A 14675-nucleotide genomic window follows, 5' to 3' on the forward strand; every position below is an offset into this window, starting at 1 on the left:
AACTGTGAGTGTTGACAACGGACACGTAAACGCACCCCGGAGTTCGTCAATCGTGGAAATCACCCCGGGACCCCAAAACATGAGTAATAGTCCAAGAAACAGGCCAGAATTGACGAAAACTATGACTGTTAATGGCCGACACGTAAGCGCACCTTAGGGTTCAACAACTATGGAAATCGCTTCGGGACACCAAAATGGTGAGTAATAGTCCACGAAACGGGTAAGAATTTGCCAAAACTATGAGTGTTGACGACAGACACGTAGAAGCACCCCGGGGATCGGCAATCATGGAAATCGCTATGGGACCCCAAAACGGTGAGTAACTGTGCAACAGACAAGAATCGGCCAAAATTGTGAGTGTTGATGACCGACATGTAAACACACCCCGGGGTTCGTCAATTGTGGAAATCACTTCGTGACCCCAAAACTGAGTAATAGTCCAAGAAACGGGCCAGAATCGGCCCAAAATGCGAGTCTTGACGACCAACACGTAAGCGCACCTTGGGGTTCGACAACCATGGAAATTGCTTTGGGGCCACAAAACGGTGAGTAACAGTCCATGAAACGGGCTAGAATCGGCCAAAACGGTGACTGTTGATGACTGACACGTAAACGCACCCCGGGGTTCGTCAATCGTGGAAATCACTCCGGGACCCCAAAACAGTGAGTAATAGTCCAAGAAACGGGCCAGACTCGGCCCAAACTGTGAGTGTTGATGACCGACATGTAAGTGCACATTGGGGTTCGACAACCATGGAAATCGAGTTGGTACCCCAAACCGGTGAGTAATAGTACACGAAACAGGCCAGAATTGGCCAAAACCCTGAGTGTTGATGACTGACACGTAAACGCACCCCCGGGTTCGTTAATCGTGGAAATCGCTCCGAGACGCAAAACAATGATTAATAGTCCACAAAACGGGCCAGAATTGGCCAAAACTGTGAGTGTTGATGACCGACATGTAAACACACCCCGAGGTTCGTCAATCGTGGAAATCACTCCGGGACCCCAAAACTGAGTAATAGTCCAAGAAACGGGCCAGAATCGGCCAAAACTGCGACTGTTAATGGCGGACACATATGCACACCTTGGGATTCGACAACAATGGAAACCAATTTGGGACCACAAAACGGTGAGTAATAGTCCACGAAACAGGCCAGAATCAGCCAAAACAATGCGTGTTGATGACCGACATGTAAACGCACCCCGGGGTTTGTTAATCGTGGAAATCGCTCCGGGACGCAAAACAGTGACTAATAGTCCAAGAAACAATCCAGAATCAGCCCAAACCGATGACCGAAATGTAAGCGCACATTGGGGTTCGAAAACCATGTAAATCGGTTTGGGACTCCAAAGCAGTGAGTAATAGTCCACAAAACGGGCCAGAATCGGCCAAAACTTTGAGTGTTGATGACCGACACGTAAACGCACCCCGGGGTTCGTAATTATGAAATCATTTTGGGACCACAAATCAGTGAGTAATTGTCCAAGAAACGGGCCAGAATCGGCCCAAACTGTCAGTGTTGATGACCGACAAGTATGCACACCTTGGGGTTCGACAACCATGGAAATCGATTTGGGACCCCAAAACGGGGAGTAATAGTCCATGAAATGGGCCAGAATCGGCCAAAACCGTGAGTGTGATGACCGACACGTAAACACACACCGGGGTTCATCAATCGTGGAAATCACTCCAGGACCCCCAAACCGAGTAATAGTCCAAGAAACGGGCCAGAATCGGCCCAAACTGCGAGTCTTGATGACCAACACGTAAGCACACATTGGGGTTCGACAACCATGGAAATCGCTTCGGGACCCCAAAACGGTGAGTAATAGTCCACGAAACGGACCAGAATCGACAAAAACCGCGAGTATTGATGACCGACATGTAAAGGCACCCCAGGGTTCGTCAATCGTGGAAATCACCCCGGGACCCCAAAATATGAGTAATAGTCCAAGAAACGGGCCAGAATCGGCCAAAACTATGACTGTTGATGGCCGACACGTAAGCGCACCTTGGGGTTCGACAACTATGGAAATGGCTTCGGGACCCCAAAACAGTGAGTAAAAGTCCACGAAACGGGTCAGAATTGGCCAAAATTGTGAGTGTTGACGACGGACATGTACACGCATCCCAGGGATCGGCAATTGTGGAAATCGCTATGGGACCGCAAAACGGTGAGTAATGGTGCACGAAACAGACCAGAATTGGCCAAAATTGTGAGTGTTGATCACCGATACGTAAACACACTCCGGGGTTAGTCAATCATGGAAATCACTTCGTGACCCCAAAACTGAGTAATGGTCCAAGAAACGGGCCAGAATCAGCCCAAACTGCGAGTCTTGACGACCAACACGTAAGCACACCTTGGGTTTCGACAACCATTGAAATCGCTTTGGGACCAAAAACGGTGAGTAATAGTCCATAAAACGTGCCAGAATCAGCCAAAAATATGAGTGTTGATGACTGATACTTAAACACATCCCGGGGTTCGTCAATCGTGGAAATCACTCCGGGACCCCAAAACAGTGAGTAATAGTCCAAGAAACGGGTCAGAATCGGCCCAAACTGCGAGTGTTGATGACCGACACGTAAGCGCACATTGGGGTTTGACAACAATGGAAATCGATTTGGGACCGCAAAACGGTGAGTAATATTCCACGAAACGTGCCAGAATCGGCCAAAATCATTAGTGTTGAAGACCGACACGTAAACGCACCCTGGGGTTCGTTAATCTTGGAAATCGCTCTAGGACCCCAAAACAGTGAGTAATAGTCCATGAAAGTGGCCAGAATCGGCCCAGACTGTTAGTGTTGATGACCGACACTTAAAGCGCACCTTGGGGTTCGACAACCATGGAAATCGATTTGGTACCCCCAAACGGCGAGTAATAGTTAACGAAACGGGCCAGAATCGGCCAAAACTGTGAGTGTTGACGATCGACACGTAAAAGCACCCCAGAGTTCGTCAATTGTGGAAATCACTCTTGGACCGCTAAAAAGTTAGTAATAGTCCAAGAAACGGCCAGAATTGGCCCAAACTATGAGTGTAGACGACTGACACGTAAGCGCACATTAGGGTTCGACAACCATGGAAATCAATTTGGGACCCCAAAATAGTTAGTAATAGTCCACAAAACGGGCCAGAATTGGCCAAAACTTTGAGTGTTGCTAACCGACACGTACACGCACCCCAGGGTTCCTAATTGTGGAAATCACTCCGGGACCGCAAAACAGTTAGTAATAGTCCAAGAAACGGGCCAGAATAGTCCCAAACTGTGAGTGTTGATGACCGACATGTATGTGCACCTTGGAGTTCGACAACCATGGAAATCGATTTGTGATCCCAAAACGGTGAGTAATAGTCCACGAAACGGGCCAGAATCGGCCAAAACCGTGAGTATTGATGACCGACACGTAAACGCACCCCGGGGTTCGTTAATCGTGGAAATCATGATGGGACCCCAAAACAGTGAGTAATAGTCCATGAAACCGGCCATAATAGGCCAAAGCTGTGAGTGTTTATGACCGACACGTAAACGCATCTCGGGGTTCGTTAATCATGGAAATCACTATTGAACCCAAAAACATGAGTAATAGTCCATGAAACGGGCCAGAATCGGCCAAAACGGTGAGTATAGATGACCGACATGTAAGCAAACCTTGGGTTTTAACAACTATGGAAATCACTTCGGGACACCAAAACGTTGAGTAATAGTCCACGAAACGGGTCAGAATTGGCCAAAATTGTGAGTGTTGACCAGGGACATGCAAAGGCACCCCGGGGATCGTCAATCGTGGAAATCGCTCTGGGACCCCAAAGCAGTGGGTAATGGTACGCGAAACGGACCAGAATCGGCCAAGAAATTGAGTGTTGATGACCGACACGTAAACACATCCCGGGGTTCGTCAATCGTGGAAATCACTCAGGGACCCCAAAATTGAGTAATAGCCCAAGAAACAGGCCAGAGCCGGCCCAAACTGTGAGTGTTGGTGACTGACTTGTAAGCGCACATTGGGGTTCGACAACCACATAAATTGTTTTGGGACCACAAGACGGTGAGTAGTAGCCCATGAAACGGGCCAGAATCGGCCCAAACTTGGTGTTTTGATGATCGGCACTTAAAGCACACCTTGGGGTTTGACAACCATTGAAATCGATTTGGGACCCCCAAACGGTGAGTAATAGTCTATGAAATGGGCCAGAATCGGCCAAAACCGTGAGTGTTGATGACCAACACGTAAACACACCCCGGGGTTCGTCAATTGTGGAAATCGCTCTGAGACTCAAAAACAGTGAGTAATAATCCAAGAAACGGGATAGAATGGGCCCAAACTGTCAGTGTTGATGACTTACATGTAAGCGCACCTTGGGGTTCGACAACAATGGAAATCGATTTGGCACCCCAAAACGGTGAGCAATAGTCCATGAAACGGGCCAGAATTGACCAAAACTGTCAGTGTTGATGACCGACACATAAACGCACCCTGGGGTTCGTTAATCATGGAAATAACTCTGGGACCCCAAAACGGTGAGTAATAGTCTATGAAACGGGCCAGAACCGACCAAAACAGTGAGTCTGATGACTGACATGTAAACACACCCGGGGTTCGTTAATCGTGGAAATCACTCTGGGACCCCAAAATAGTGACTAATAGTCCACGAAACGGGCCAGAATCGGCCCAAACTGTGAGTGTTGATGACCGACACGTAAGCGCACCTTGGGGTTTGACAACTATTGAAATCGCGTTGGGACCCTAAAATGGTGAGTAATAGACCACGAAACGGGTCAGAATTGGCCAAAACTATGAGTGTTGATGACGGACATGTAAACGCACCCCGGGAATCATCAATCGTGGAAATCGCTCTGGGACCCCAAAATGGTGAGTAATAGTGCACGAAATGGACCAGACTCGGCCAAAATTGTTAGTGTTGATGACCGACATGTAAATGCATCCCGGGGTTCGTCAAACGTGGAAATCACTCCGGGACCCCAAAACTGAGTTATAGTCCCAGAAACGGGCCAGAATCTGTTGGGGAACGTAGTAATAATTCAAAATTTTGCTACGTGTCACCAAGATCAATCTAGGAGATGCTAGCAACGAGAGAGAGAGGGAGTGCATCTTCATACCCTTGAAGATCGCTAGGCGGAAGTATTACTAGAACGCGGATGATGGAGTCGTACTCGCGGCGATTCAAATCGCGGAAGATCTGATCTAGCGCCGAACGGACGGCGCCTCCGTGTTCAACACACGTACAGCCCGGGGACGTCTCCTCCTAGGGGGCGCTCCCACCTCCTCACTATATATAAGGGGGAAGGGAAGAGAGGGAGGCGCCCTAGGGTTTCCCCTAGGGGGCGGCGACCAGGGAAGATTGGATCTCCCTAGGGAAACCCTAGGGTGACTTGCCCCCCAAGCCAAGCAGGTGGAGGCTTGCCTCCCAAGTGAGGTGGAGCCGCCCCACCTCCCCAAGCAACGTGGGAAAGGGTGTGGGGGCGCACAGCCCCTTAGTGGGCTGGTTTGCCCCCTCCCCTTGGCCCATGAGGCCCTGCAACACTTGCCGGGGCCCCCGAAACACCTTTCGGTCATGCTGGCTATAGCCTGGTACGCCCGCAACACTTCCGGACTCCAATACCCTTCATCCAATATATCAATCTTCACCTCCGGACCATTCCGGAACTCCTCGTCTTGTTTGAGATCTCATCCGGGACTCCGAACAACCTTCGGCAACCAGGTACTATTCCCGTTACAACTCTAGCATCACCGAACGTTAAGTGTGTAGACCCTACGGGTTCGGGAACCATGTTGACATGACCGAGATAACTCTCTGGCCAATATCCAATAGCGGGGTTTGGATACCAATATTGGCTCCCACATGTTCCTCGATGATCTCATCGGATGAACCACGATGTCGGGGATTCAATCAATCCCGTATACAATTCCCTTTATCCATCGGTATGTTACTTGCCCGAGATTCGATCGTTGGTATCCCTATACCTTGTTCAATCTCGTTACCGGCAAGTCTCTTTACTCGTTCCGTAATGCATGATCCCGTGACTAACTCCTTAGTCACATTGAGCTCATTATAATGATGCATTACCGAGTGGGCCCAGAGATACCTCTTCGTCATACGGAGTGACAAATCCTAGTCTTGATTCGTGCCAACCCAACAGACACTTTCAGAGATACCTGTAGTGCACCATTATAGCCACCCAGTTACGTTGTGACGTTTGATACACCCAAAGGATTCCTATGGTATCTGGGAGTTGCACAATCTCATGGTCTAAGGAAATGATACTTGACATTAGAAAAGCTCTAGCAAACAAACTACGCGATCTTGTGCTATGCTTAGGATAGGGTCTTTGTCCATCACATCATTCTCCTAATGATGTGATCCCGTTATCAACGACATCCAATGTCCATGGTCAGGAAACCACAACCATCTATTGATCAATGATCTAGTCAACTAGAGGCTTACCATGGACATGTTGTGGTCTATGTATTCACACATGTATTACGGTTTCTGGTTAATAAAATTATAGCATGAACAATAGACAATTATCATCAACAAGGAATTATAATAATAATCATTTTATTATTTCCTCTAGGGCATATTTCCAACAGTCTCCCACTTGCACTAGATTCAATAATCTAGTTCACATCACTATGTGATTGTAATGAATCCAACACCCATGGGGTTTGATCATATCTTGCTTGTGAGAGATGCTATTAGACAACGGGTCTGAACCCTTCAGATCCGTGTGTGGTTACAAATCTCTACGTCATCTTGTAGATGCAGCTAGCACGCACTATTTGGAACTATTCCAAATAACTGTTCTACTATATGAATCCGGTTCACTACTCAGAGTCATCCAGATTAGTGTCAAAGTTTGCATCGACGTAACCCTTTACGACGAACTCTTTTACCACCTCCATAATCAAGAAAAATTCCTTAGTCCATCAAGGATAACATTGACCGTTGTCTAGTGATCCATTCCTGGATCACTCTTGTACCCCTTAACTGACTCATGGCAAGGCACACTTCAGGTGCGGTACACAACACAACATGCTGTAGAGCCTACGTCTTAAGGATAGGGGACGACCTTCGTACTTTCTCTCTCTTTTGCCGTGGTCCGGTCATGAGTCTTACTCGATACTCACACCTTATAACACAGCCAAGAACTCCTTCTTTGACGATCTATTTTGAACTCCTTCAAAATCTTGTCACGGTATGTATTCATTTGAAAGTACTATTAAGCATTTTTGATCTGTCCTTATAGATTTTGATGCTCAATGTTCAAGTAGCTTAATCTAGGTTTTCCATTGAAAAACACTTTTCAAACAACCCTATATGCTTTCCAGAAATTCTACATCATTTCCGATCAACAATATGTTAACACCATATACTCATCAGAAATTCTATAGTGCTCCCACTCACCTCTTTGGAAATATAAGTTTCTCATAAACTTTGTATAAACCCAAAATCTTTGATTATCTCATCAAAGCGTATATTCCAACTCCAAGATGCTTACTCCAGTCCTTAGAAGGATTGCTGGAGCTTTGCATACTTGTTAGCATCTTTTAGGATCGACAAAACCTTCTGGTTGTACCACATACAACCTTTCCTCAAGAAAATCGTCAAAGAAACAATGTTTTGACATCCTATATGCAAGCTAGATTTCATAAATAATACAATAACTGCTAATATAATTCCAACAGACTCTTAGCATTGCTACGAGTGAGAAAATCTCATCGTAGTCAACTCCTTTAACTTGTTGGAAAACATCTTAGCGACAAGTCGAGCTTTCTTAATGGTGACACTTACCATCATTGTCTGTCTTACTTTTAAAATCCATCTGTACCCAACAGCTTTATGACCATTAAGTAGTTCTTCAAAAGTCTACACTTTGTTTTCATACATGGATCCTCTCTCGGATTTTATGGCCTCGAGCCATTTGTCGGAATCCGGGCCCACCATCGCTTCTCCATAGCTCATAGGTTCATTGTTGTCTAGCAACATGACCTCCAAGACAAGATTACCGTACCACTCTGAAGCAGTACGCGTCCTTGTCGACCTACGAGGTTTGGTAGTGAATTGATCCGAAGTTTCATGATCACTATCATCAGATTCCACTTCAACTGGTGTAGGCGCCACAGGAACAACTTCTTGTGCCCTGCTACACACTGGTTGAAGTGATGGTTCAATAACCTCATCAAGTCTCCACCATCCTCCCACTCAATTCTTTCGAGAGAAACTATTCCTCGAGAAAGGACCCGTTTCTAGAAACAATCACTTTTGCTTCCGGATCTGAATTAGGAGGTATACCCAACTGTTTTGGGTGTCCTATGAAGATGCATTTATCCGCTTTGGGTTCGAGCTTATCAGGCTAAAACCTTTTCACATAAGCATCGCAGCCCCATACTTTTAAGAAACGACAGCTTAGGTTTCTCTAAACAATAGTTCATACGCTGTCGTCTCAAGGGAATTACGTGGTGCCCTATTTAAAGTGAATGTGGTTGTCTCTAATGCTTAACCCATAAAAGATAGTGGTAATTTGATAAGAGGCATCATGGTATGCACCACATCCAATAGGGTGCAGCTATGATGTTCGGATACACCATTACACTATGGTGTTCCAGGCGGTATTAGTTGTGAAACAATTTCCACAATTCTTAATTGTGTACCAAACACGTAACTCAGATATTCATCCCTATGATCATATCATAGACATTTTATCCTCTTGTCACGACGTTCTTCAACTTCACTCTGAAATTACTTGAACCTTTCAATAATTCAGACTTGTGTTTCATCAAGTAAATATACTTAGAATCTACTCAAATCATCTATGAAGTAAGAGCATAACGATATTCACTGCGTGCCTCAGCACTCATTAGATTGCATACATCAAATGTATTACTTCCAACAAGTTGCTCTCTTGTTCCATCTCACTGAAAACGAGGCCTTTCAGTCATCTTGCCCATGTGGTATGATTTGCATGTCTCAAGTGATTCAAAATCAAGTGAGTCCAAACGATCCATCTACATGGAGTTTCTTCATGCGTATATACCAATAGACATGGTTCACATGTATTCTTCATGCGTTTTATACCAATATGACTCAAATGGCAGTGCCACAAGTATGTGGTACTATCATTACTATCTTATATCTTTTGGCATGAACATGTGTATCACTATGATCGAGATTGAATAAACCATTCATTTTAGGTGCAAGACCATTGAAGGTATTATTCAAATAAATAGAGTAACCATTATTCTCCTTAAATGAATAACCGTATTGCGATAGACATAATCCAATCATGTATATGCTCAACACAAACACCAAATAACAATTATTTAGGTCTAACACCAACCCCGATGGTAGAGGGAGCGTGCGATGTTTGATAACATCAACCTTGGAAATACTTCCAACACATATCGTCACCTTGCCTTTAGCTAGTCTCTGTTTATTCTGTAGCCTTTTATTTCGAGTTACTAAGACTTAGCAACCGAACCGGTATTTATTAAGCTGGTGTTACTAGGAGTACTAGTAAAGAACACATTAATATCATGTATATCCAATATACTTCTGTCGACCTTGCCAGCCTTCTCATCTACCAAGTATCTAGGGCTGTTCTGCTTCAGTGATCCTTCCCCTCATTACAGAAGCACTTAGGCTTGGTTTGGGTTCAACCTTGGGTTTCTTCACTAGAGCAGCAACTAATTTGCCATTTCATGAAATATCCCTTCTTGCCCTTGCCCTTCTTGAAACTAGTGGTTTCACTAACCATCAACAATTGATGCTCCTTCTTGATTTCTACTTTCGCGGTGTCAAACATCGCGAATAGCTCAAGGATCATCATATCTATCCCTGCTATGTTATAGTTCATCACGAAGCTCTAGTAGCTTGGTGGTAGTGACTTTGGAGAAACATCACTATCTCATCTCGAAGATTAACTCCCACTTGATTCAAGTGATTGTAGTACTCAGACAATCGGAGCACATGCTCAACGATTGAGCTTTTCTCCCTTAGTTTGTAGGCTAAGAAACTCGTCGGAGGTCTCATACCTCTTGACTTTGGCACGAGCCTGAAATCCCAATTTTAGCCCTTGGAACATCTCATATGTTCCGCGACGTTTTGAAAGTCGTCTTCGGCACCTCAATTCTAAACCGTTTAACATTACTAAACTATCATGTAGTCATCAAAACGTGTATGTCAGATGTTCGCAACATCCATAGACGATGTTTGAGGTTCAGCACACCGAGCGGTGTATTAAGGACATAATCCTTCTACTTAGCAATGAGGAAAATCCTCATTTTATGGACCCAGTCAGCGTAATTGCTACTATCAACTTTCAACTAAATTTTCTCTAGGAACATATCTAAAACAGTAGAACTAAAGCGCAATCTACGACATAGTTTTCAAAGACCTTTTGACTATGTTCATGATAATTAAGTTCATCTAATGAACTCCCACTCAGATAGACAACCCTCTAGTCATCTAAGTGATACATGATCCGAGTCAACTAGGCCGTGTCCGATCATCACGTGAGATGGACTAGTCATCATCGGTGAACATCTCCTTGTTGATCGTATCTACTATACGACTCATGTTCGACCTTTCGGTCTCTTGTGTTCCGAGGCCATGTCTGTACATGCTAGGCTCGTTAAGTCAACCTAAGTGTTTCACGTGTGTAAATCTGGCTTACACCTGTTGTATGCGAATGTTAAAATCTATCACACCCGATCATCACGTGGTGTTTTGAAAAAACGAACTTTCGCAACGGTGCACAGTTAGGGTGAACACTTTCTTGAAATTTTAGTGAGGGATCATCTTATTTATGCTACCATCGTTCTATTCTAATAAGATGTAAATATGACAAACATCACAAGCAAATCATAAAGTGACATGATATGGCCAATATCGTCGTGCGCCTTTGATCTCCATCTTCGAGGCGCGGCACGATCACCTTCTTCACCGGCATGACACCATGATCTCCATCATTGTGTTTTCATGGAGTTGTCTCGCCAACTATTACTTCTACTACTATGGCTAATGGTTAGATATAAAGTAAAGTAATTACATGTCATTTTCAATGACACGCAGGTCATACAATAAATTAAGACAACTCCTATGGCTCCTGCCGGTTGTCATACTCATCGACATGCAAGTCGTGATTCCTATTACAAGAGCATGATCAATCTCATACATCACATATATCATTTATCACATTCTTTTGGCCATATCACATTATATAGCATACCCTGCAAAAACAAGTTAGACGTCCTCTAATTGCCGGTGCATGTTTTAGGTGGCTGCTATGGGTTTCTAGCAAGAACGTTTCTTACCTACGCAAAAGCCACATTGGTGATATGCCAATTGCTATTTACCCTTCATAAGGACCATTTTCATCGAATCCGATCCGACTAAGGTGGGAGACATAGACACCCACTAGCCACCTTATGCAACAAGTGCATGTCAGTCGGTGGAACCTGTCTCACGTAAGCGTACATGTAAGGTCAGTCCCAGCTGCTTCATCCCACAATTCCACTGAATCAAGATAATACTAGTAACGGTAAGAAAATTGAGCAAATCATCACCCACAACTACTTTGTGTTCTACCCGTGCATAGAATCTACACATAGACCTAGCTCTAATACCACTGTTGGGGAACATAGTAATAATTCAAAATTTTCCTACGTGTCACCAAGATCAATCTAGGAGATTATAGCAATGGGAGAGATAGGGAGTGCATCTTCATACCCTTTAAGATTGCTTAGCGGAAGCGTTACTAGAACGCGGATGATGGAGTCGTACTCGCGGCGATTCAAATCACGGAAGATCCGACCTAGCGCCAAACGGACGGCGCCGCCACGCTCAACACATGTACAGCCCGGGTATGTCTCCTCCTTCTTGATCTAGCAAGGGGAGAGGATAAGTTGAGGGAGAGCTCCGGCAGCATGACGGCATGGTGGTGGAGCTTGTGGTATTCCTACAGGGCTTCGCCAAGCACTACGGAGGAGGAGGAAGAGTTGGAGGAGGGAGGGGCTACGCCAAGGAAGAGGTCTTGGCTGCCCTCCCACCTCCTCATTATATATAGGGGGAAGGGAAGAGGGGGAAGCTCCCTTGGGTTTCCCCTAGGGGCGGCGGCCAGGGCAGATTGGATCTTTCTAGGGATAACCTAGGGAGACTTGCCCCCCAAGCCAAGCAGGTGGAGGCTTGGCTCCCAAGTCAGGTGGAGGCGCCCCACCTCCCCAAGCAACATTGGAAAGGGTGTGGGGGCACACATCTCCTCACTGGGCTGGTTTGTACCCTCCCCTTGGCCCATGAGGCCCTGCAACACTTGTCGAGGCCCCCGAAACACCTTTCGGTCATGCTGGCTATAGCCTGGTACCCCTGGAACACTTCCGGACTCCAATACCCATCGTCCAATATATCGATCTTCACCTCTAGACCATTCTGGAACTCCTCATCATGTCCGGGATCTCATCCGGGACTCCAAACAACCTTCGGTAACCACAAACTATTCCCATTACAACTCTAGCGTCACCAAACCTTAAGTGTGTAGACCCTACGGGTTCGGGAACCATGCCGACATGACCGAGATACCTCTCCGGCCAATAACCAATAGCGGGATATGGATACCCATATTGGCTCCCACATGTTCCACGATGATATCAACGGATGAACCACGATGTCGGGGATTCAATCAATCCTGTATACAATTCCCTTTGTACATTGGTATGTTACTTGCCCGAGATTCGATCGTCGGTATCCCTATACCTTGTTCAATCTCATTACCGGCAAGTCTCTTTACTCGTTCCGTAACGCATGATCCCATGACTAACTCCTTAGTCACATTGAGCTCATTATGATGATGCATTACCGAGTGGGCCCAGAGATACCTCTCCGTCATACGGAGTGACAAATCCCAGTCTCGATTAGTGCCAACCCAACAGACACTTTCAGAGATACCTGTAGTGCACCTTTATAGCCACCCAGTTACGTTGTAACGTTTGATACACCCAAAGCATTCCTATGGTATCCGGGGGTTGCACAATTTCATGGTCTAAGGAAATGATACTTGACATTAGAAAAGCTCTAGCAAACAAACTACGTGATCTTGTGCTATGCTTAGGATTGGGTCTTTGTCCATCACATCATTCTCCTAATGATGTGATCCCGTTATCAACGACATCCAATGTCCAAGGTTAGGAAACCACAACCATCTATTGATCAATGAGCTAGTCAACTAGAGGCTTACTAGGGACACATTGTGGTCTATGTATTCACAAATGTATTATGGTTTCCGGTTAATACAATTATAGCATGAATAATAGACAATTATCATCAACAAGGAAATATAATAATAATCATTTTATTGTTGCCTCTAGGGCATATTTCCAATAGAACCGGCCCAAACTGCGATTGTTGATGATGGACACGTAAGCGCACCTTGTGGTTTGACAACCATGGAAATCGCTTCGGGACCCCAAAACGGCGAGTAATAGTCCATGAAACGGGCCAGAATTGGCCAAAACTATGAGTGTTGATGACTGACACGTAAACGCGCCCTGGGGTTCATCAATAGTGGAAATCACTTCGGGACCCCAAAATAGTGAGTAACAGTTTAAGAAATGGGCCAGAATCGGCCAAAATTGCGACTGTTGGTGGCCGACACTTAGGCGCACCTTGGGTTTCAAAAACTATGTAAATCGCTTCGGGACCCCAAAACAGCGAGTAATAGTCCATGAAACGAGTTAGAATTGGCAAAAACTGTGAGTGTTGACGACTGACACGTAAACTGCTACCTCTTGAGCAACCAAGTAGCGTAAGTTTTTCCCTAAGTTTGAGAACCAAGGTATCAATCCAGTAGGAGATAATGCCCAAGTCACCGATTACCTGCACAAACAATCAACAACTTGCGCCCAACGCGATAAAGGGGTTTTCAATCCCTTCACGGTTACTAGAAAATGTGAGATCTGTTAGAGATAGAGAAATGGTAAAGTAAATATTTTTGGTATTTTTGGTTTATAGATTGGAAAAATATTGCAAAATAAGGAACAGCGACAGAAATTGGGAAGTATATGGGAAACTAATAGATTAAATATAATGGAAAAGAGACCTGGGGGCCATAGGTTTCACCAGTGGCTTCTCTCAAGATAGCAAATATTACAGTGGGTGAATAAATTACTGCCGAGCAGTTGATAGAAAAGCGCAATGTTATGATGATATCTAAGGCAATGATCATGAACATAGGCATCATGTCCGTGTCAAGTAGACCGAAATGATTCTGCATCTACTACTATTACTCCATAGATTGATCGACTCCTGCCTGCATCTAGAGTATTAAGTTCATGAAGAACAGAGTAACACATTAAGTAAGATGACATGATGTAGAGGAATTAACTCAATCAATATGATGAAAACCCCATGTTTTTATCCTCGATGGCAACAATACAATGCCTTGCTGCCCCTACTCTCACTGGGAAAGGACACCGCAAGATTGAACCCAAAGCTAAGCACTTCTCCCATTGCAAGAAAGATCAATCTAGTAGGCCAAACTAAACCGATAATTCAAATAGACTTGCAAATATATAAATCATCCATATAAGAATTCAGAGAACAACCAAATAATATTCATAGATAATCTGATCATAAATCCACAAATCATCGA

This window comes from Triticum aestivum, chromosome 4B, assembly GCF_018294505.1.
Source record: "Triticum aestivum cultivar Chinese Spring chromosome 4B, IWGSC CS RefSeq v2.1, whole genome shotgun sequence".
Classification (NCBI taxonomy): domain Eukaryota; kingdom Viridiplantae; phylum Streptophyta; class Magnoliopsida; order Poales; family Poaceae; genus Triticum; species Triticum aestivum.